At 37.6% G+C, this 26,190-nt stretch overlaps 1 long non-coding RNA gene across 4 annotated transcripts in view; it reads right to left on the bottom strand.

Annotated features, from left to right (window-relative positions):
* LOC136843218 (uncharacterized) overlaps positions 1-26,190 on the bottom strand; it is a 674,464-nt gene that overhangs the window by 339,607 nt on the left and 308,667 nt on the right. For all 4 annotated transcript variants that reach the window (XR_010854485.1, XR_010854486.1, XR_010854487.1 and 1 more), the window contains one exon: positions 213-331. This is a non-coding gene — a long non-coding RNA (uncharacterized lncRNA). The remainder of the gene's footprint in view (positions 1-212; positions 332-26,190) is intronic.

Here is a 26,190-nt window from a genome sequence, read left to right as displayed (position 1 = left end):
ACTTACAATCTGAAAGGGAAAATTGGTTTGCTGGTCTTTGAACCTTCCATGCCCCTGCCCATCGGTCCTAAGACCTATGGAACAGGGTAAGGGAGGGGCCTCCACCCCTACAGGGGCACCACCCCTACAGGGGCACTGCCCCTGCAGGGGTGGAGGTGAGATGGACGATATAAAATTTTGCACTGGACTATACAAGTTTTATTAAGCCTAACCTGGAAGGAAAGCAGTCCATTTCTGTGTAGCTTGAGAGAAGTAATCCAGACTTGAGAATTTTGAATTCAGTAATTTAAGCGTAGTTTGCTTCATAAAGTGGTTTAGTTTTCACGAATATCTGAAAGATTTGAATTTTCAGTATAGGAGTATACGGATATAGCCAGCAATATCTTTATAAGGTTCAAAGTAAATATTATATTAACAGGCATGCATTACATTAAGGTCACGTTAAATCTTTGAAATTGGAAATGTACTAACCTTAATGGACCATCAGAGGCTACCCAACCCCAAAAAATATTAAATTTGTAGTCAAGAATTAAATGGCATATGGCTTCCTAGTTTCATATCCCAAGAGTGAAAAACTAACCAAGAAGGAATAATGTACGTTAAAGTTTAACGAAATATTAAAAACTACAGTACAAATATCGCTAAAATAAGTATTCATTATTATTCAAGGATAGCAGTAAGCTTATTATACTCATATCGAAAGTTGATGTAAGGAAAATTCAGGAAAAAAATATATATCAAAGTCTACTAATTAAGCTAAACTGAGTAAAAATTAAAAAGTATAAGCTAAAATTTATAAAATATAATAAAAAACAATTAAAAAGTACGATTAAGTTAATACAATAAAAGCTACAATTTAGTCAAATCAATGCTTATTTCCAGACAAGAAAAAGCCTATAACAAGCATTGACTAATAACCAGACCCATGAATTATTACGATTAAGGGAATAATAGCGTTACAAAAGGTAAAATTTGATAAAAATACAGAAACGTAATGGAACTTGCCTGGAAGAGTCGCCACGACTTTACGCAACCATCCATCAAACCATCAAATTTCACTCAGGCCATCCTTCAAAACACAAACCTACACGTTAACTATCCACCAAACCACTAACCTACACGTAGACCATCCACCCAACCACTAACCTACACGTAGACCATCCACCCAACCACTAACCTACACGTAGACCATCCACCCAACCACTAACCTACACGTAGACCATCCACCCAACCACTAACCTACACGTAGACCATCCACCAAACCACCAAACTCCCCGTTGATCATCCACCAAACCACCAAACTCCCCGTTGATCATCCACCAAACCACCAAACTCCCCGTTGATCACCCACCAAACCACTATACTCCCCGTTGACCATCCACCAAACCACCAAATTCCCCGTTGACCCTCCTTCAAACCAACAAACTCCCCGTCGACCCTCCTCCAAACCACCAAACTCCCCATTGACCCTCCTTCAAATCACCAAACTCCCCGTTGACCCTCCTCCAAACCACCAAACTCCCCGTTGACCCTCCTTCAAATCACCCAAACTCCAAGCAGGCCACCCTTCAAACATCAAACTCCAAGTAGACCATCCTTCAATCCACCAAACTCCAATCATTAAATTAAAACCGGCACAGAATTATTTCCTCGCCCGGTAGCGTGAAATCGTCCAAGAAATTCAGTCACTGCACTGTAGCAAACGCGAAACTGAACGCCTAAGTTGCCTAACGGCTTTCTTACCATTAAACTCTTTTCCGTTGACGTCACCATCAAGGACCATGGAGTCACATGCCTTGAAACTTGAACGATTTACGCGGAAGGCAACGAGGTCCTTGTTTTTTTTTTTTTCTTCTTTTTTGTTTAAGGGGAAACTTTAAAAGATCTATTGACGTTTTAACACTAAACTTTTATTCTGACTTTTATGACTTCTCCGCTCTATGATAACACTGGCTTGTGTCTCATAACAGAAGACTTTTATCAATAATTTACCGAACGTATTAAGTGAAAGTTCTTCCCTATATTAAGTAAAATGTAATGACTGTGAAAAATTACAATCTTACTTGCTCTTACATTTTAAGGAATATATATTACCAATTGAAATGTTATTTGAGCTACAACAAAATTAATTATAAAATTAATATATATATATATATATATATATATATATATATATATATATATATATATATATATATATATATATATATATATATATATATATATATATATATATATATATATATATATATATAATATATATATATATATATATATATATATATATATATATATATATATATATATGGAAAATCTCTGTTTCACAGCCAAACGGTTAATGTGGATCATAAAAAAAAGGACAGTCATGGAATGGCGAATACTTCAGAGAAAATGTGCTTACTGGTGGAGTATTTCCTTTCCTCAAAGATCCTGAAAATGTGTTATCTGTTGAAGAAGTCACATTTTTGCATGATAAGGCACCATGTTTCAAGGCCCTTCAGACACAGAAGCTGCTTCGAAACAGTGGTATCGATTTCTTCTCGTCAAGTGAATTTCCAGGTAGCTCCCCTGACCTTAATGTGTGTGAAAACATTGGTAGTATCTTAAACGATCGTGTTGAAACGCGCACAGTGAATTATGATGGTATACCAAGCCTCGACGACCTGCGAAGAGAGGTGACCAAAGTGCTCAGGGAAATGGAGTTCGAGTCTCAGCTTTTTTTGCGATTTGCTAAAATCATACCCCTCAAGAATGTAGGCTGCGGTACAGGCAGATGGAGGCCACATAAAATATTAAATACACAGAGAGAAACTGAAATAAATACCTGTTCTGAATTACTTTTGTTTTTGTCCATATCAATTTTAGTTTAGGCTGTATAGGGGGCTCAAATTTCGAAACCCTGTATATATACGCATATATATGTGTGTGTGATTGTACAGTACCGTCCCTGATTTTTATTTCGAAATTTATAACATTTATTGTAAAGGGATACAATCAATTATAGCCCGGCCATATATGGATCACATGCGTGCAATGAACACCGAGAGAGGCTTTCTTGATAATGGGATGAAAGGCTTATTTTTTTAAACTGTCCTTGCCCGAATTTTAAAATTTTCATTGAACTGCGGTGCGTCATTGACAATCAGCATCGAAATAAGGGATAATGTATGCCTGCATCCATTATGCTTTAATGAGGCAATTGGTCAAGGAAGTTATTTATGTACAAAAAGACCTCTCTCTCTCTCTCTCTCTCTCTCTCTCTCTCTCTCTCTCTCTCTCTCTCTCTCTCTCTCTCTCTTTTTTTATGTATATATATATATATATATATATATATATATATATATATATATATATATATATATATATACATATACACACATACATACATACAGAGAGAGAAAAAGAGGTCTGTTTGTACATAAATAACTTCCTTGACCAATTGCCTCAGTAATGCATAATGAACCTAGACCTACATAATCTCCTATTTCGATGCTGATTGTCAATCACGACAGGCACCGCAATTCAAAGAAAATTTTCAAGTCTTAGAATGAGACGGAGGTATTGACTGCAGTGCTTCTGAGATCTTTCCCGCTCTCATTTGCGGAATCAACAAACCTCTCGAGAAAAAGATTGCGAATTCTCGATTCGAAATTTCGCCATTCATGCAGCTGGTAAAGAAAGGCTTCAAGATGTGAATACTAAGGGCACGAGGAAATAATTTCGAAATATCCTGCGGGTCTAATAGAAAGACATAAAATGTCCCATAAATAAACGAATGTGAAATGAATGAGAGAGAGAGAATGAGAGAGAGAGAGAGAGAGAGAGAGAGAGAGAGAGAGAGAGAGAGAGAGAGAGAGAGAGAGAGAGAGAGAATTAGCCATCTCCTTATTAGTAACTTTTTAAAAATTTTTTTATGAAAAACTCAGAGATCTTTTAAGGACTAATTGAATCTTAATTCTAAATTCATTACAATTACTATAAAATTTCCATATTTACCGTCTTCCTTTATATTATTGAGCTGCCCTGGCTTCGCACTCCACTATCACAGACACATGCACGCGCACAAACGAGCGCATGGGCACACACTAACACATCATCATCATCATTGTAGGTATATGAAAGACATGTTCAGTATGATGTATGAACCTTTATATATATATGCATTATGTTCTTTTATGTTTCATGTCCGTTTACAGTATATGCCTACCTAGTGTATTAAATGTATGTCATTCCAATGTATTTATCATGTACGTTATGTAATGACTGAACCTTGTCCGTCTGGCAGTAATGTTTCGCCAGTACGGGACCGCTCTGTTTCCCGTGAAGGCACATAATTTGTACCTCTGTGAATTTGTCAACTCCACTAGACATTAAGGACCTACTTTTTATATTTCGGTGTTTCCTTCATCCCCAACCTTTAGTGATAAGGATAATGCATCGAACACACATGGCGCAGTGAACTGAAGTGTCAGTGAAGTTTTTTATTCAAGAGGATTTTCTGCAAGTGCATGGCTTCCGGCGCCATTAATCGTCAACGCTGTTGTTTATGATATTTCGCGCCTCCACCCAGCTTTTCATTGTGGATTTATAGTGCTTTAAGTGTACAGTGATCAGTGGTTCATGAGTGAAGTGTTGTGCAAAGTGTCGTGTCGTTCTAGTGTCCTTTTTTGCATCCATATAAGACTGTAACATGCAAAACCCTTGCTGCTGCCCCAAGTGAGAGCGATTAGCCAGACATCCAGTTCCCTTAATTGTTTCCGGGTTACTAACTGACCGATGAGTCTCGGTCTCTCTCGGCAGAGGCGCAGACGCGCACATCCGTAATGCACACACTTACTCGCTGATCCAGAACTCTTATTGTTTAAACTGTAGTTTTAAATAGAAGAATCTTTTATTATTTTAAATACGTGTTATTCGCTGCATATATTGCACGTAATGGATGGGCTAGAAGAATTTTAGGTCAGCCAGAAGAGACAGCAGACCAGGGATGTTAGAAGCCAGTAGTGTGGGAGCTTATGCCCGCAGTGGGGAACACCGTGGGAGAGGAGTTCGCCAGACGTCACCGCCCCCTCCTCCCCTATCCCCCCACTTCTTCGCCCTCACTACCAGCCCTCCTCCACCCAACTGACTGGAACAGATTTCCTTCAACTTATTAAGTTTTTAGAGGAATCTCGCCGGTATGAAGAAGAAAGAAGACGACGGAAGATGAAGAAAGAAGAGAACAAAGAAGACGTGAAGAAGAGAATAGAAGAGCACAAGAGGAATTACGCAGAAGAGAGGAAAACATGCGCAGAGATGAGGAAAATGCAAGATTTACAGCCCTTATCCAGGTGCTCTCGTCTGCCCAACCCTTCCATGCAGAAACCCCATACCAGGTACAGAGATGGGCGCTTCTTCCTCCAGTCAACCTTCTCTTCCCCACCTCAAAAAGCGACGGCACAAACGCCGCCCCACTCAAGGCTGATGCAACATTCCAAATGTTCAGGGAATGGAGACGCAGGTGGGATGATTATGCCATTATGGTCGATCTTTTTCAAGCTTCCTAGGGAGAAACAGATGATCCAGTTGCGGATGTGCTTGGCCCTTGAAACTCAGCGCGTGTTGGAGCACACCTTACAGATCTCACCCTCCACAGATAAGTCTGTAGATGAAGTGTTGGATGCCCTGCAGTCTCACATAAAGGGTTTACGTAATGAGGTTCTTCGTCGTAGGGAATTGCTTAGTTGCAAACAGATGGAAGGAGAATCTTTTGCAGATTTCTATGTAAGGCTTCGACGCATTGCAGAGGAAGTCGACTTGTGCCCGGGGAATGCAGCTGCATGCGAGGAGACCCAGTTGAAAATGGTAATTCTGATGGGCATTCAAGATGCAGAGCTTGTCCAGAAAATAATTTCCTTGGACACCGCCTCCTCATTACAAGATGTTGTCACGACCTGTCGGTCATATGAAGCAGCCAAAAATGCAACTTCTGCCATACGTGCCCCACCTAACCAGTTGCGCACCGTTTCTGCCTACAAAAAGTGTAAGAAGAAAAGGGCAAGTGAAGCAACCTTACCTTCAAAACCGATTTTAACACCAGCTACTTTATGCCAGTCCTGTGCTCGACAGCATGGCCCCAGTGATTGCCCTGCTGCCAACAGTACTTGCAAAAGCTGTGCCTGCCTTGGTCACTGGTCCAGGACAATTAAATGTCGTGCCAGCAAAGCCCAGTGCCGCCTTTGCCACCGCATAGGACATTTTGATAAGTGTTGCAGAGAGAAGAAGAAGAATCGACAGGATGGATCTCCAAGCAACAGTGCTGCCCGCTCCAACTCCGGCAAGACCCAAGATGCGCGGCAGAACAGCTGTCGTCGTTTAGGATACCCTTCTTCCACAGCCCCCAAGACACCCCAACCCATCTGTGTTCTCCTGTCATGTGGTGATATTAATTCCCGTTTACAGATGTTACCAGACACAGGTGCTGATGTCACCGTTATTGGCCAGCGACACCTAGAAAGTTTAGGGAATCCCCAGGAGCAGCCTGCAACCTCTTCCGCCGACTACAATGATTACTGCGGATGGGTCCAAAAATGACGCCTGCCCTGGGCATGTTCCGGGCTACTCTCACCTTAGGTAAGCAGTCTTGTTCTGCTAGGAGTTCATGTTCACGAGAATGTCCAGACTCCACTTCTGTCTTATGCACACTGTCAAGAGTTGGCCATAATATCTCCGGATTTTCCTAAGCCCATTGCAGAAGTCAAGCATGTCAATAGATGCAAGGAGCTACCTATCTCAGCCACCACATCGCCTTCGGCTGCCAAGGAATATTTCCTCCGAGTTTGCAGATGTGTTGATTTCCAAAGAAGACTTGAAGTCAGCTCCCTCAAGCCCATGGTCGGTCCTCCCATGAGGATTCATCTCAAGGATGGTGCTGTGCCCTTCGCCATCCACACCCAAGACAGATTCCCTTGCCTTCAGGGACCAGGTCAAGGAAGAGCTTGACTCCATGGTAACCCAGGGAATAATCAAGCCGACTGGTGATGACCCTTCAGAATGGTGTCACCCCCTTGTCGTCGTTGCCAAGAATGTCACAGGAGTACGCATCACTGTCGATCTCTCCAAGCTGAACAGCCAAGTTTCCCGCCCAGCCCACCCTTCTCCCACACCCTTCACCGCCATTCGTAGTGTGGACCCTGCTGCCAGGTTCTTCACGACAGCTGATGCCCTCTGCGGGTACTGGCAAATGGAACTGGCGAAGAGGATCAACATTTGACTACCGTTATTACGCCATATGGTCGGTTCAAACACTGCAGAGGACCGATGGGTTTCGCCAGCTACTGGAGATGCATTCTGTCTGCGAGGCGATATAGCCCTTCAGGAGTCAAGAACTGTGTGAAGGTTGTCGATGATATCCTTCTCCACGATGAGGATTACCAGTCACACCTTTACCGTATCCACGAGATGCTCACCAGGTGCCGCAAGTTTGGGATTACCCTCAACAAGGACAAGTTTGTGGTTGCTGCACCTACCGTCAACTTCTGCGGATACACGCTCTCAGGAGAGGGCATCTCGGCTGACCAAGAAAAGTCAGTGCCATCAGGGATTTCCTACTCCAGCTAACCTGACCGACCTCAGATCATTCATGGGCCTGGTCAACCAGTTGGCAGAGTTCACCCTGACATTGCCGCTACAGCCCAGCCTTACGCCTCTGATGAGCCCCAAGAGAACATTTGTGTGGACCCCTGATCATGATGAGGCCTTTCGACGCATCAAGTCAGCACTCCTCCGTCCACCCATTCTCGCCGCCGACCCAGACCTGCCTGTCATCCTCCAGACAGATGCCTCACGCCTAATGGTATTGGATATGCCCTTCTGCAGGACCATGGTAGTGGACACTTACGTCTAGTTCAGTGTGGCTCTCGATTCCCATCGACGCTGAGACACGCTATGCCACTATTGAGCTTGAGATGCTCGCCGTGGTCTGGTCGATGTCAAAAATGTAGGCTGTATCTCGCAGGCCTACAGAACTTTACTCTGATGACGGATCACCGTCCTCATACCTATCCTGAATCATTACTCGCTGGACGCCATCGAGAATCCTCGCCTCCAGCGTCTGAAGGAGAAAATTTCGCCCTACTTATTCATTCACAGCTGTGTGGCGTGCTGGCAAGTCTCTGAACATTCCTGATGCTTTGTCTCGAGCCCCAGTCAGCCACCCCACACCAGAGGACGAAATTGCAGGTGCCCCTTCTGCCACCCATCTACGAACAGTCATGGCTGTGTACACTGTCACCTCTTCAGGAGAGTCTCCAGCTCAAGATGCTGACAGGACCCTTCAGGATCTACGAGATGCAGCAAGAACAGACCCTGTCTACACTCGCCTGCTCAACTGTGTCACCTCAGGATTCCCCTCCAATAGGTATGAGCTGCATAACTGCTTACTCCCATACTGGAAGATACGGATGAACTTTACGCTGATGGCGACCTCGTCCCTGTATGGAGCAAGAGTTATAGTTCCTGCCGCCTCCGCCGCCGCACCTTGTCTCGCTTACATGACAGCCATAGGGGTGTGGAATCTACTAAGCACCGAGCAAGACAGACTGTCTTCTGGCCTGGTATTAACTCAGACATTGTCAACACAATTGGAGCTTGTGAGTCATGCCAGGTATTGCAGCCATCCCAGCAGCAGGAACCACTGATGAGTGATGACAACCCCAAGAGGCCCTTTGAGTCTGTTTCAGCAGATTTCTTTATCGTCGCAGGAAAAGCCTTCCTCGTCATAGTCGACCGACTCTCAGGATGGCCTGTTGTCGTCCCATGCAAAGGTGATACTACCGCCTCTAATACAATCAGGATCTTCTGCCGCTACTTCCGGGAAGTTGGTGTCCCCTATACGCCTCAGGACTGATGGAGGACCACAGTTCACCAGCAACGAGTTCCGGGATTTTATGGAGCGATGGGGAGTTCGACATGTGGTTACCTCCCCATATTATCCACAATCGAACGGTCATGCTGAAGCCGCCGCGAAATCAATCAAGCATCTTATCCTGACAACGGCACCTCAGGCAACATTGATTGCGAGGAGTTTGATCGAGGTCTCTTAGAGCCCGGAATACCCAAATTTCTGCCAGGCCGCTCCCTGCCCAGATCTTGTATGGCCGACCTCTTAGGTCATGCATCCCTGCACACCCGGAGTCCTTTTCAAAGGAGTGGCAGGTCAAGACTGAGGACTGTGACCGCCGTGCTGCCGCCCGTGCCGAGCAAGTTAAGACCTGTACGATCAGCATGCCCGCCCCTACCCAGGTTGACTATTGGACAGCACGTTCGGATCCAAGACCCGACATCTCACCGCTGGGACAAGGTCGGGGTAGTCGCGAGTTTCGCAGGTCAAGGGACTACGAGATTCGTCTTCCTAGTGGTCGTGTATGGTGGCTTAAACCGTCGTTTCCTTCGCCCAGTGCCACCTCTTAGTGTTGACCCATCCCTCTTTCTCCTGTGGCCCCTTGCTTGGACCAGGAAAAGCAGTCCTTAGTTGATATTCCCCCAATGTCCCCACGTCGTTCTCAAAGGCTCACAGAAAGAGTCCGCTCGAGAGTATACCACGAGAGTGAGGGGGGAGGGAGGTGTAGGTATATGAAAGACATGTTCAGTATGATGTATGAACCTTATATATATATGCATTATGTTCTTTTATGTTTCATGTCCGTTTACAGTATATGCCTACCTAGTGTATTAAATGTATGTCATTCCAATGTATTTATCATGTACGTTATGTAATGACTGAACCTTGTCCGTCTGGCAGTAATGTTTCGCCAGTACGGGACCGCTCTGTTTCCCGTGAAGGCACATAATTTGTACCTCTGTGAATTTGTCAACTCCACTAGACATTAAGGACCTACTTTTTATATTTCGGTGTTTCCTTCATCCCCAACCTTTAGTGATAAGGATAATGCATCGAACACACAATCATCATCATCATCACTGCTTTAAACGTCAAATGACGAAGAAAGCCTCTGACTTTTCGTCAATCATGTCTTTCCTGTGGTCTGTCTTCTTTGAATCTCTAATCATATTTCAGCCTTCCATGTCATAGCTGTTAACCAAGTAGGCCTGGGTTTCACAACTCTCTATCTGAGTGATGGAGTTCTGCGAAGGATGTGTACAAACCATCTCTATCTCCCTCTCATCATCATCTCATTTTCATATAAAACTTCTGCAATCTTCCTTACGTTATTATTTCTAACTCTAGCTTACCTTCTGACACTTAATATTCTTCTTAAAGCTTTATTTTCAAATCGACAGAATCTTTTAGATATAACTCCCTTATCATAAGATAAATCATGCCCGTACAGCGATGCATAACGTAATATAATTATATACAATTTTACTTTCGAATGGAGTCTCAGTCTATTACATTTCGAAATCCTGTTCAGCCTACGTTGTGTCAACGACCTTTCAAAGTATTTCACTAAATTCCAACAAAAGAGAACCTGTACTGGATCGAGTTATTCCTTAATGTTTGCCATTAAGGAACAGTATCAATCATTTTCCCATCTAGTGTAATTCGTCCATTTGTGGATAATCATTCCTAATTTCTCTTGATACATGATGCATTCTACTATGAAAGATTTTAAAATTTTGCGGTGCTTTTCTTTTATTAGAACATCATCGACTGCTTATTCTAAATTCGTCGAGTCTATTGTTACTCCAGTCTATACCTTCTCTCCATTTTCGACGACCTTTTCATTATAAATCATACGGGAATGTCAAACACCAAAGATGAAATAACATACCCATTCAACACGCGATTATTTACTGCACATTTCACGAAAGAAGACGCCATCAACATTAACTGTTGCATCTATTCGTCAATTATGGCGCAAGACCTTCAGTAATGTAGGTCTGCGGATGCTATCAAATACCATCTACTAATCAAAAAAGCTATCAGAAGTATCATTTTAAATTCCATGCACTACTGGAAAAAACCAACATGTTTATCTAAGCATTTTATCAGTTTCTTTCTCCTTCCTAGTAAGAATAGCCTAGTGAGAAAAGTTTCGTTACATCCAAAGCAAGTGCAACGCCTCTTTAGTTACCACATTTGGTAAGGTCATCTTTCTTTGGTACCTTTACCATGCTTTCCCTTTCCCAGTAATAGTAATCAAACCTTTTCCCCCTCCATCCTCATTCGGCGAAAAATTCAGTGGTTCTCAATCCTTTTTTAGTGATGGCACCTAACTAATGTGATCATTACCGCGGCACCCCTTCTTCATCATCCCACCATACTGCATGAATTAACTTCTTACTTAATGAATAAAATTATCATCCATACTCAAACCAAAATCAGCACACCGTACATACAGAAATATACTGTACAAACAAAGAGCATATCAGAAGAATTAGATAAACAGAGTAGACAGACTGATAATAATTATATGAAGACCTCTGCAGACTTTTTTTTTTTTTTTTTTACAAATGTTCTTTGAGATGATCTAGCCAAGATAAAATTCATGACAATCTCGCGGCACCCCTAGGCACTGTCTGTGGCACCCCAGGGTGCCACAGCACCTAGTTTGAGAATCCCTGAAGAGGAGTCATTTCATTTTCAGATAAAATACTTTCTCGAGCGATTACAACTTATAGGCGTAATTTTTTTTTTTTTGTAACCATAGAGCTTTGATTGATAATTCTGTGAGCTGCTCTCACACCATTGTTACAGTGTTTCACGGCGTTGTCAATATTATGTTTTTTTTATTCTCTTATCAATTAGTAATCTTAATTGCTAATCACATTCTACTTAGCGTTCATTATCTCCCTAATACTTCTCTCCCTATATGAGTAGCTTTGCCTTTTATTTATTCTATATATCGTATTCCTTATCTCATCCGATACACAAGGCTTCCGTCCTGTTAAACCAGACCTTATTTGATGTCTGCTCTTGGGATATGATTTCTGAACAGCAAATCTATTTCAGCATTCACACACATACATATATACACTAAAACTCAAGCATGCATGTATGTATGTATGTATGTATGTATGTATGTATGTATGTATGTACATATGTATGTATGTATGTATATATATATATATATATGTATGTTTATATGTATGTATATATATGTATATATATATATATATATATACATATAATATATATATATATATATATAAATTATATATATATATATATATATATATATATATATATATATATATATATATATATATATATATATATATATATAATATATATCAATAATAGGTATATATATATATATATATATATAATCCAATAACATGGTGAAGATCCCCATCGTAAACAAATGAAGTTGCTAACAAATGTTTTCAAGTTTCAAGACAGTGGTTTCACTTTCAAGGCTAAAAAAGGAAAACCAAAAACATATGCGTTACAAACTTTTCCAGCAAGTACTTATTGTATGTGGTGATTTATGTTAATGTTGCTGGACACGTTTGTAACCTGTATGTTTTTGGCTTTCCTTTTTTTAGCCTTGCAAATGAAACCACTGTCTTGAAAAGTTGGCAACAATAAGGAAACCAGACGTATTGAGCTGTTTTGCCTCTTCGCCTTGTTATACATATTTGTTTGTGCGCGTGTGTATATATAAGGTGGCTGTCTGAGGGTTAGTGCGTCACTGGAGTACTTGTTTTACAGGAGGTCTGAGGAGAAAACTATCCTATGGTAACCTTGTCAGCTCGCAGCCTTATACTTTGATGTTGTCGGTCTGTTAGCTAATATTAGAAACTAGAATCTTCGTTTTGAATAGAGGGCACTCCTTACAAATATTTCCGTTCCAAACTGATCACTGCTCCCAAATACCTTTCGGTTACAGACTTACTGGGTAGCTGTGGATGGATGATCTTTACAACAGAGAACAGTCCGTCTCTCCCACATAATTTCAAGTTTTAATTTCATGGAGTGATCAGCCCATTAGTTTATGAGCCTCTCATAGCTACCACATATTGTTTTCATGTAAAATAATTAATTTAACAGTTTCTGATTGTCGAGAGGAAATCAGTATTTATATGGTTTCAATTATTTTTCTCGTGAAAGAAAAACGCTTCGCTTATCAAAAACTGGTAAGCAGGGGATGCTTAGGATAATATATGTTCTGACAAGACCTGCTTATTTTTCAACTTAAAAAGACTGAAGAACCACCTAGTATTTTTAACATAGTGATATATATTTTATTGATAATATATGTACACTTTTTGCATGATAGTTATAGCAAACTGTATTTGTTATACTGACTACTACACTGATATTATTAGTTGGATTGATTAACATTGGCCGATGATGATTAATGACCTCAAAATCTTGGATACCCACAAGCACGCTCCTACAGGCCCCTAAGAGGTGGTGTGTAAGGCACCATGATTATATTAAAAAATATATCGGTAACTTGGAGCTTGGAACTGAGTAACAACTAATGGATTCAAATTTACAGTAAGAGCATAACTGGACCATTCCCTTGTGACCAGGAAATTTTCAAATGGGAATTTGCCATATTAATCTTAGTATTCAGTTTCACACTTCTCGGTTAGGATAAGTTGATTATATCAAAAACATATATCAAAATTTTCCCAGTCAAAGTCAAGAACGGTGAAAGCATTTTGAACGTATTTTGAAGCTTGGTGGGCGACTGAATCTAAGTTTGTAAATATCTGAAAAGGATATAGACGAACTCTACTTACCACAGTCGAAATTTTGCCTATGAATGCTGCGCGCACGAGAGAGAGAGAGAGAGAGAGAGAGAGAGAGAGAGAGAGAGAGAGTAGAAGGCAATTTGAGGGTGGGAGGTGAGCGACCTGTTGTTTTGATTGTCGAGAGGAAATAAGTATTTATATGGTTTCAGTTATTTTTTTCGTGAAAGGAAAACACCTTGCTGATCAAAAAACTGGTAAACAGGAGATGCTCAGGATAATATATTTTCTGTCAAAACCTGCTTATTTTTCCTGGGTTACCGATAAGGTTCCTATATCAGGTGGTAACACGTCTGCAGAAAACAACAACTGTTTCACGTTATAAACGTAAAGGAATTGATCACTCACTTTTGGGAGAACTGTTTCAATATGCGAGAGAAGTTACTGACTTTCAGTATTTCCGGGAAATCTATAAAATTTCTGTTTACTGTATAATAACACATACGTATACATCTACTTATCGTCTAATAAAATATGGGTTTAAAAGTATTTGGGCACTGAATAAAGAATTGTTCTTCTCAATGACTCTTAAAAATATTAGCGAAAGAAGGTCCTAAGGGTGAGCCCATGGCCAAGCCATCTGTTTACTTATAAACTTTTCCATTAAAAATAAAATGTGCAATTATTACCAAAGGTTCCAGTTATTTCATTATTTCTGGTAAAACCGTGGTAAATGGTATTCGGGGTAGGGAATAATTTCCCAATGGATAATATCAATGGTTTCTAAAACACTAAAACAGGGACATTTGTAAATAGGGACTGAACATCAAAAATAAACCATAAATGTATGTGAATTTTGCTCAAGAATGTCAGGGAGAGAAGAAGAAGAATTTTGCAGGGTAAAACGGTTACTCGTGATATGACTGAGCAGGGGAACAAGGTACTTAGCTATTTCGAAATTACATGAGTAGTGATCGGCAAGTATTGGCCGAAGGGGAATGCCATTCTTGTGAACTTCAGGTAGTCCATATAAAGTAGCAAAAGAAGATCCTGAACTGAAAAGAGAATTATAGGTGTTCTCAGAAATAGCCGAGACATTTTAAGCAAGCTTCTTCAAAATTTGAAAATCTTCATACTTGAAAAACGGGAACCAATTTCTAATTTTTAGACTGGAGAATTTTTTTGATGTGCTTTTCAAGATGAATATGAGAAAGTAACAACCGAGTATTATGGAAAAACACTTCGAACGCGAGGAAAAAGTCACAGTATTTGGGTTTAAAATTATGGTAAACAAAAATCTAAGCCAAGCCGAGTGCTAAAAGACTCTTCTATTTTTGATAACGTATAATATATGCATTTGCTTTTTAGATATTTTGGTCTCTCGTTCTGAGGGAAATCTTGTGACTGGCATCTTTAGAAAGAAAGCATTTACCGGCCTTGGTTTGAACTTTTTTTAGTCACTGTCCCCTTGTTTTCAAGGTTAATTCTCGTAGAACTCTTATTCATAGAGCCCTTTCCCTTTGCTTTTTTTTGTTTTCTATAAAAGAAAACTATTGAGATGGCTTTGTCTATCTGTCCGTCCGCACTTTTTACTATTACATGCTTTTATTTAACCTGGCTTCTGCGTCTGTCTGTCAGTACTTAAATCTTGTAACTCAATTTTCGAGCTGTTCCCTTCGTCCGATGGACTTGAAATTGTCCATGGTTACTCAGTCCCAGTGACAGTACAACCTTACATGATCAGTAGGTCAGCAGTGACCTCTAGTGACCCTACAGTGACTTCTCCCAGTATCTCAGGATTTGTATGAAACTCTTCAGATTTTTCACAACTTTGACTCAGTAGAATCTATCTTCTATATAACCCCTCCTCCTACCCTCTTCCATTCCCTTTCCCCTTCCATTTTCCAACCCCCTCCCCTTCGCCTGCCGCCAGCGCACGATCAAGTGTTCATTTAGCTGTGTCTTCCCATCCCCTTCCCTCTTCCATCCCCCTCCCCTTCCCTCTTCCTTCCTCCTACCCCTTACCTCTTCCATTCCCTTCCCCCACCCATCCCACTCTCCCTTCCAAAACACACGATCAAGTGTTAATTTAGCTGTCCTCCTCCTTCCCTTCCCTCTTCCCTTCCCTCTTCCATCCCCTTCCCCTCCCCTCCCCTCCCGCCCCGCTTCCCCCTCCCCCTTCCGGAGCACACGATCAAGTGTTAATTTAGCTGTGTCCTCCTCATTCCTTTCCATCTTCCCTCCCCTTCCCTCTTCCATCCCTTTCCTCTCCCCTCCCCTCCCGCTTCCCCTCCCCTTCCGGAGCACACGATCAAGTGTTAATTTAGCTGTGTCCTCTCTTCCCCTTCCCTCTTCCCCCTCCCCTCCCCTTCCCTTCCCTTCCCCCTCCACTTTCCCTCGCCTATCCCTTCCTCCTCCACCCCTCACCCTCCTCTTGTCATTTTCTTCCCCTCACCTTCCCTACCTCCACCCTCCCTCCCTTCCCTTTCCTCCTTCCTCCTTTCTCCTTCTTCCCCTCACCTTCCATCTTCCTTCCTCTCCCCCTCCCCTACCTTCCCTCTTCCCTTCCCTTCCCTCACCTTCCTACTCCCCTCCCCTTCCTCTTCCCTCCTTCCCTCTCCCCTCCCTTCCCCTCCCTTCCCCTCACCCTCCCCCATAACCGGATATCAGTTTCGTTAACCACAGTTATAAGTCGGTTACAATTTCTGTCAAAACTAAAGAGTATAAAACAAAACAAAAAAAAAAAAACTTTTAAAACATGCTTTTATTAAAATGCACTAATTAGTAAAAAAAATTTTTGAGACAAGGATTTTCTCACAATTAATCATGTCTACAAAATTAAAAGCGTGGGCCCCAAACATGGAAGGAAATGCTACAAGAAATAAAAAAAAATCTGTTTCTTTTCTTGTAGCATTTCCTTTCATGTTTGGCGCCCACGCTTTTATATTTGTAGACATGATTAACTGTGAGGAAATCCTGGTGTCTCAAAAAATTATTTTTTCCTTTTTAGTGCATTTTCATAAAAGGTTTAGTGCATTTTAATAAAAGCATGTTTATAAAAAAAAATTTTTCTGTCCGCACTTTTTCTGTCCGCCCTCAGATCTTAAAAACTACTGAGGCTAGAAAGCTGCAAATTGGTATGTTGATTATCCATCATCAAATCATCAAACATATCAAATTGCAGCCCTCTAGCCTCGGTTGTTTTTATTTTATTTAAGGTTAGAGTTAGCCATGATCGTAGCTGAAAGTTCCATGGGCCGCGGCTTATACAGCATTATACGCTGTACAGAAAACTCGATTGCGCCAAAGAAACTTAGGCACATTTTTTACTTGTTTTTCTCGGTATCTATATCTGCTCAGTTGATTTTATTTGACGATTCCTGTTTAATACGTAATCTCTTCTTACTTAGTCATTGCTCTTGTGTCAGTTGTATTTGCAGATGACTTTCGTTTTTATGTTCCCTTCTGTTTATTATCATCGTATGTATTTTAAAGTGTTGTCAATTACGGCTGTTTTAATACTCATATATCTAGTCAATCTGTGTAGTTTTCTTACTGTTTCTTTTTATTTTATGTCATCCTATAGATAAGTGACTCTGATGATGGGAAAAGTTACGTATTCATGAAAGCTCGGTTGTCCTTCTATGATTTAAGAAATAATAATATCTACGCTACCACGTCTTCACGGTATCCTGTTCCTCCTTAAATTGAAGTTTTCCAGAACGGACAACATAACCAGTTTTTTACAAATAAATATATATATATATATATATATATATATATATATATATATATATATATATATTTATTATATATATATATATATATATATATATATATATATATATATATATATATATATATATATATATATATATATATATATATATTATACATATATATATATATATATATATATATATATATATATACATATATATATATATACATATATATATATATATATATATATATATATATATATATATATATATATATATATATATATATATATCATATATACACAGTATACACACACATATATATATACATATATATGCAGAGGTAATAAAGGGTCAATGTTATATATCCGGAATGTGTTTTTTTTTTCAAAGCATCTTCGAAAGGACTGATACACAGTGGTAGAAATTTAAAATACAGTATATATGCTTATGTAACAGAGCAAACCAACATAGAGGCGATGGAAAAAATATTTACAATTTATAGGTATATAAGAAGAAGGGGAGCAGTAAAAATTCTGCTTCTGCGGTGAATTCTCCATCCGCAAACTTGTTCATCTAAGCAGGTTGGCTCACACCTTAGCTCTAGGGCCTAATAACCCACCTTCATCAAAATCTATACATTTCATATACATGTTTTAAAAGAACCTGATCGTCTTCATACATTCCTCGGCTGATATTCGTATTCTTATCAGAGATTTCTTTTGTAAGTCTGGACTCTATAATATTTCTTCCCATTATATTATTTCCGTAAACAATCTTTTTAAACCCTGTCCAGTTGATGGGATGATTGTTCTCCCTAACATGAACGAACATTGCACAGTTCTCCAGTGCATTTATTATATATTTTTATGCCGTTCTGTTCTCTTTTTCCATGCCTAGCCGATAAAAAATTATCACATCCTTACAGAAGATAATTATGATTTACACTTCCTTAAATATTAGTCTGGCTAGTTTTTTACGATTGCCTTTTGATTGTATTAATGTTCTCAACTGTACAATAACTTCAAAGTTCGAAGGGAATATCTCGGAAATTATTACTACATGGTAGGGCATGCAGGTTTACTGTGCCATAAATTTCCCTATTGTTATTATGAAATGTCCTTTTTGCCGCTCTTAATGCACTGTAAAACACAAAATCAGGATAGTTTAATTTCTTGCCTATATTCATAATTATCCCTGTTTCATATATTTAATGCTCTTAAAAACATGGATATGAAAACTGAGTTCCTTTATTTATTTGGATGGCGAGAGTAAAACTAAAAATGTAAACTGGCAGAAATATTGGAAGGCTTTCTGTACACACTATATTCAAACCCATTACTACCTCGGTGTATTAGACAATACAAAAAGTGTAAGCTACCATCATTTTCCATTTTTATATTACATTGCGTGGAATGCTTTTGTTGAATATTCTGCTTTCAAAAAATTCCATGTACAAATCGCTTAAACCTGGAGATAAAGGCTTACCCATAGTCATAACAAAAGATTGAAAGTAAAATTCCCGTTGAATCCAAATTTGCACTGAGTCTTTATCACTCCACATCGGGACTTATATGATTCCCCTCCTCAAACAGTAAAGTGCTTTCCATATCAAAGATAAAAGGTATTTTGTCAGAAGCAAATGATTCCAGTTTTATGGCTTACATTTTAAATTTTAAATCTCTAAGTATGCATCGTCAGAGAGTCTACTCCCTGGACTTCATTTTTAAACGCAAACCCATTTATTTTTATCTCCAAATCTCATTATCTATCAGGTAATTTATTTTAAAACTACCAAGCCTGTTTCATTCGCATTAGTCTCATGCTTTCGTTCGTCTTCAGAAAAAAGATGAGAGGCTTATTTTATCAAACAGGATTAACATTTTATTAAATTTCTCAGTATGTCCGATACACACTGCAAATATGATATTGTCATATGAAGGGTTTCACGAATGACCTGTTGCTTTTATTACTTTTGTTCAAATATTTTCCCACCCACGGTTGTCATAAAGATTTATATCGCCTCCATAACTTTCCGACCACGTTTTTTTTTTTTTTAATTTTCACTGAAATGACTACAAATAAAGTCGCGTAAAATAAATGCGCGAAAGTATTTGCAAAAAGCGACGTCTTTTTTTACCTTTCTTATCCCCGAAATGACCACGATATAATGATAAAAAGTAAACAAACAATATAAAAAAAGCACTTACACTAATGAAAAGCTAACGTTAAAGGCTTCGAAGCTAATTTTATGAACCTTGAGAGCACACACTATTTCACATTCTTAGATACTAATACTACGTTTACTTACTAGTAAATATTCACCAGCAAAAAAAAAAAAAAAAAAAAAAAAATACCGAAACGTATAATAAAGAAAATTCAGAATTTCAACAGAGTGAGGAGTAAAACTGGTTGTACATTAAGACTACAATTCCACACCGCATTATCTATTGAATTAAAGGTAATATCAACGAACTAAACTCCAAGGTTATCATATATTTCTATGTGCTACGAAAATACCAGGGTTCTCAAATACATATTAACATTTTCGCCAAGGATTAAAATTGAATTTGAATTGTGATTCATTATTTCCGTAAATAAAATAAGCCATTCATAAAAGCATCTCATTCGATTAGATCTCTACGTGGGATTAAATACAGGTTGAAGTTAATCCACCGTGTACATAAATGTGTTCGATATTACATGGTAAATAAAAGGATATAGTCCAATTTGCTTCAGTTAATCTATAAAGCTTTAGTATATATTATTAAAATTATAAAATATCAGCCAGTCAAATACCCGTTGCTATTCATAACGCAAAGCTAACCGCAGACGGAGAGAGAGAGAGAGAGAGAGAGAGAGAGAGAGAGAGAGAGAGAGAGAGAGAGAGAGAGAGAGAGAGAGAATTATATAACCAAGGATAAGTCTACTTTATGTTGGATTAATTAGAGAACAAGCTAGCGCACGGTAATACTTCAAGTGGATTCGCCTTATATTTGGTCTATATTTTAAGAAATGTTTCATTAAAAGTCGTCATCATTACAAACGATTTAATGTGTGTGTGTGTGTGTGTGTGTGTGTGTGTGTGAGAGAGAGAGAGAGAGAGAGAGAGAGAGAGAGAGAGAGAGAGAGAGAGAGAGAGAGAGAGAGAGGAATAATTCGAGAAAGCAAGTGTTTAATGACAGATATTGCTTTACTGTAAAGCTTAACTGTTAAGGGTTGATGTTTTTTTCATTGAAATAATGAAAGGAAAGACTATCAAATAAATGCAAAAGGTAATTTTAACCTTAATAAGGTGGTTAGTTAATTATTTAACTTAATAAAAGAAAAGTCAATAATGTTCCACTATTTTCAGCTCAGCACGAAGACAAAAAATATTCCTGATATTTACAGTGTTCTGATGGCCCTTTATAAGGCTATAAAGGGTAATGGTCATGAGATTTTAATGAAGCCGATTCTGGGGTAGGAATAAATATGAAGAAACACGGGAAACAAAGTCTATTATGCTGAATGTATCCCATGGAATAATTTTGAATTTCGAACGCACAGACTATCTAATAACGAGGCAATGAAACGAAAACAGTATTATGTCATTTGTGAATGGATATTGGCAATTCAGTCACGGTTCAACACTTCAATTGGCTTTTCTAGTCAAAATAAGCACTGAAAAGGAAGGGTCTCACAAACATGTATCGCAGAACGGCAGCGCACGCCTAAAAACTGATGCTTATAAGCCTTCTGGTTCATCCACATTTCAGTAATCAAAATACCAATGCACCAACAATCTTTTCCTACTCAATATATATATATATATATATATATATATATATATATATATATATATATATATATATATATATATATATATATAAATATATATATATATATATATATAATATAAATATATATATATATATATATATATATAAATATATATATATATATATATATATATATATATAAATATATATATATATATATATATATATATATATATATATATATATATATATATATATATATATAATATATATATTATATATATATATATATATATATATATATATATATATATATATATATATATTATATATTATATATTAAATATATATATATATATATATATATATATATATATATATATATATATATATATATATATATATATATATATATATATATATATATATATATATTGTGAGTACTACACCCTTTGGGGATCCTAATTTCGGACTAGCAGGCAATCATAAACTATAATTACTTTATCTGTTTCTCTCAAGCATTTAATTTTTTAGCTTTTTTTCTGGCATTTTGAACACTCGCTAATACCATAATTATCTTTGTTAATCTTACTTTATTATAGCCATTGACAAGAGAAACTGCGTTGGTGAATTCGACTACAAGCTTATTACGTTAAATACATTAAAAAGAGATGATTATGATTCTCTTGCTTTCAAATAAAAACACAGAATTTTTTAGTAAACGATATTTTAAAATTCAAGGTATATAGGCCCTAGAATAAACAAGGTTCATTTTCAAGGAGGAGCTGGGCTCGGAATATTTTTTTATGGAACTGTGACAAGCAAACGAGGTTTAAGGGTTTAAGCTTCGTATGTGCTATGAAAAAAAAAAATGCCGAGTATTTTACAGTATCACGTACTAAATTCAGTTTCCAGAAACGTGAGATGTTTTTGCTCTGGGAGATGAAAAGGAAAAAGAAAAACGTTTGCAGCACGCAGTACCGAAATCACGTTCCTCGTTATTCCTTAGAACTCGGGTATATATAGAGTATATTTTCAGTTGGATATAAAAGGAGAAATGATTTTCTGTACATGACAACATCATGTAACCGATCTCGTATGTTTCTAATAATAACGTAATGCAATTGCATCAACGAAAATTAAGCATAAAATTAGTTCCAAATAATGAAAGAACTATATGCTCTCGATTGAACGAAGACAAATAAATGCAAATCATTCTTGAAATTCAAGAATACTGTTGAAGGCAGCAAATTGAGATGATAATTTAAAGTATAAATGATAGTGTAAGCCCTTCCTTGCTCAAACACATAAAAGTAAGAAACCAAAATAAATTAATCTGTCCCTTATCTATAAAAAACATTGCGTGTGTACCTGTCTGTGTTTTTTATTTTTCATCAAAGCCTGGCAAAGGTTATGTTGGTACATATAAGATATAAATAACAATAAGTGTAACTACAATCGAAATAATATTCAACACGATCATTATTAAAACTGGACATAATCCCCTTTCCTAAGTGATCCAACTGATTACAAACCTTATGACCATATAATAATATGCAAACAAAGTTTGTCTGGTATGTTTTCATATTTAACTTGATTATCTTTAGATCTCTAAATCACCGGTATATAAATCACCGGTATAAAGTTGTCAATAAACATGAAAATGCAAAGTTTAAATTCATTTAAAGGTAAAAAAAAATAAAGGTGGTTCCAGATAGGTTCATAAAAAGGCAGTAGACATTCCAAACCCAGAGCAGGAAGTAACATAATTGTATATATGAGAGGCATAATTATTCTCAGGAAACAGTATATCTCCAGTACAACGTACAATTTTATAAACACACTAAGATGTACTGATTCCATAATGGGAAAGAAAATTTGATTACTATTAATTAGGCTTACCAGATTGCTACCTCACAGTTGGTTTTAAAATTAGAGTTGCACAATTAAATAGAGCCAAGTTAAAGAGATAGGACACTTAAGTAGGAAGAGGCAGGATGGAGCACATATAAAAAAATCAGAACATTGTAGTGAGCGCCAAGGGGTTACTGCAGGAAAACTTAAAACACCGTTTACCGTCTGGTATTTAGAGTTCGCTGTTGGCAGTTTCCTTTCTATGTCTCTGTTCAGATGCAAATATGGAATGTAAAAAGCATGGTAAAAGAAACACTTATCATATATATAACCTACTGTACTATTTGTTCATGATACCTTGTGATAAAATTACCATTGCTAAACGCATTTTTTTTAATTTAAGGCCTGCTTATGAAAATTAATTTATATAACATCTTTTAAAGTATTCACTATTGCAGCAAATAAATCAGTGAATAAAGCACGCTAAGTAGCCTAGTAAAGAAATCAAATGAATTTAGTAAATAAATAAAATAAAATAAATTACTCTACAAAAATTACGATACTGAATCTTACCGCTGGACAAAGTGAATCATAAAATAACAGCATCATGTATAATTTACCAAAACGTACACAGTACAACTTGAGGGTTCAAATTACTGAAAAAGATGAGGCTCAAATTATTACCCCGCAAGTAAATTAGAAAATAATACTTGGATAAACATAATACTTCGCATGACCAGACAACTGCTCATAAACAGCTTCATATCCGAAGTAATTAACCCGTTAATTGGCTCGGTTTTAGTGAAATTTGCCGGTGGCAAATCTTAGTGACGACTCTCTGTTAAATTATTTTTTTTATACAGTATTCAATTTGGTATAATTCTGAATTTGAATGGCTTCGCTTTATTGTACTCTGTCGAAAATGGGATAATGAAAAGTAAAAAATCACATGTAGAATTTAACGAAACTTTTTTAGACGATGTACTGCATATCACCAGAATCTCAGTGGGTGGGGAAGCAATTACGTACATTACGTCAACAGAATTTAAAAAGGTTACTTTGACACTTAATAATTGTTTATACACATGTCAGACATGTACGTTCGTGCTGTTAGGGTTATATGTATGATGGCCCATGGATTACAAAATGTAGGTAACTTATTGTTAATTCTAAAACGTAATTCGATTATAGAAAATGATGAGCTCATAAATTGCAAAGTTCATCCTAAAAGCCAACATTGGTATTCATGTCCCATAATAAACTTTCATTATTAATAGGAAAATTCACTTTTGCACCAGGTCACATAGGGTGAGCAGAATTTAGGCAACACTGTGCGAGTCTTGTCTTTTACTTTCTGGACCTACCAAGATTTATTCTAGAAACAATTGAATAAATTAATGAACCTCTGACACCACACAGTGACCAGAAGAACAGCTAGATCACTATCTTATTAGGTAACGAATGAATAAGTAAAATATAAGATCCATATAGTTTAAGATCACAGACAACAATTTAATTTGTTTTAATGCCCCAAGACTACACGCCTATTATGATCTAATGCCCCAAGACTACACACCTATTATTCTAAAGGCCTTCTCCGGGTTAATAGACTACAGGCGACTCAATGTATATACTGCACTATGCACAGATGACATTTGGGATGTAACACACGTGGTATGAATAAAAAATAAAAAACTCTAAACTATTTGATTGGTCCTCTCTGACAGGTAATTCTAGGTATAGTAAGCGATTTATATTCATCAGCGATTTATATTCATCAGACGTAAAGATACTGATATAAATTTCCTCTTAATTGGCCACCCTTCTAAATATATGTTAAGTAAATTTCCTCCCATCTGTTTCCTTCCAACATTTTTCTCAAGTTCCTTAATTACTTCCCCTCTCCTTGTTTCTTGATATCCATTCCCTTTCGTTTCTTCCTGTTTAATCTCGGTTCCGTTTGGTATCATGTTTTTCGATAGTCTTAAAGCAACAACGTTTAACTCTAAGTTAATTTAAGCTACAATACATTGAGATTCAACGGGAATTGTTTGAGTCACTTTCTTATTAAAAACAAAATACGCAACTGTGGTTAGGAAAACAAATATGCTCGCGATTATTACGTGTATCTTTTTTCTAAGAAAACTCAGTTAAAAGTTTTTCAGATAAACAAAATGACATAACAACATACAGCGAAGCGATGGGGGTTGATCAGCTCCCAGAATGCTACCCGAAGACTGTTTTGCAAAATACCAGAAATACATCTTAAAAGTAAAGAGAAATCCTACCACCATATTCTCGGGAAAAAAAATTTTCTTCCCTTCTCCACAAGAATAAAAAACAAAACAAAAACACAACGAGTGTTGCTTCCAATTCCTTCCTTCAATTTATGCCTGAAATATTCTAGAGAGCATTATGCCAACAGAAAAAAGATATCCGTTTCTTTCTTTTTTTCAATGGAAACGACCTTGTAAGATATCTGAATTCAATGTTTATCTTGGACACTATATTTATATTCTGTGAAGCTGCCAAGATATCTCGAGTCAGCTTCATGAATTTCTGTTTAATTCGAGGGACATTTTATTAACATAATCCAACCTTTTAAAATATACGCTGGCTTGTTTTCACTGTTTTAGACATATTCGCCAATATCATAGTTTATTTTAGCGTTTTTTTTAGCCCGAGTTGTGAGTCAAGAACGAATCACAAATCATTGGAGAGCTCGTCCTGTCAAAGATAATGGAAGATATGTTTCTCTGTGTATTCTTAGGTGAGCTATGGCAATGTGAATCCTTCTTTAGAAACATCGTCATGTTCTTTCCACAGGAAATTTCTTACTCTGTCTCAACATCACATAAGACCAACTATTAATAAGAATTATATGATACAGAAGACCAGAATAGTATCAAGAAAATTTTTTTATTGGACAATTTCTGTTTGTTCGAATCAATTTCGAACTGATTAATAATGTATTTCCTAAAGGTTTTAATATATATTACAGCGAAGAGGGCAATGCAATAGGCCATTATGCAATGCTATAAAGAAACAACTAAGCTTAGTGTGCATGCATAGCTCAGCCTGTCCCTATATCGCGAAAATGTGAAAATCCCATTATCTACTGCGTTTCCGTTATGGGTTTATTTTCGACGTAAAAATTCTATTAAATTTACAGTTATCTGAATAGATATTTTGAGAAATGTCCCTCTTAC

This window comes from Macrobrachium rosenbergii, chromosome 11 (genome assembly GCF_040412425.1).
Source record: "Macrobrachium rosenbergii isolate ZJJX-2024 chromosome 11, ASM4041242v1, whole genome shotgun sequence".
NCBI lineage: Eukaryota > Metazoa > Arthropoda > Malacostraca > Decapoda > Palaemonidae > Macrobrachium > Macrobrachium rosenbergii.
This window is presented reverse-complemented; position numbering and strand designations above follow the sequence as displayed.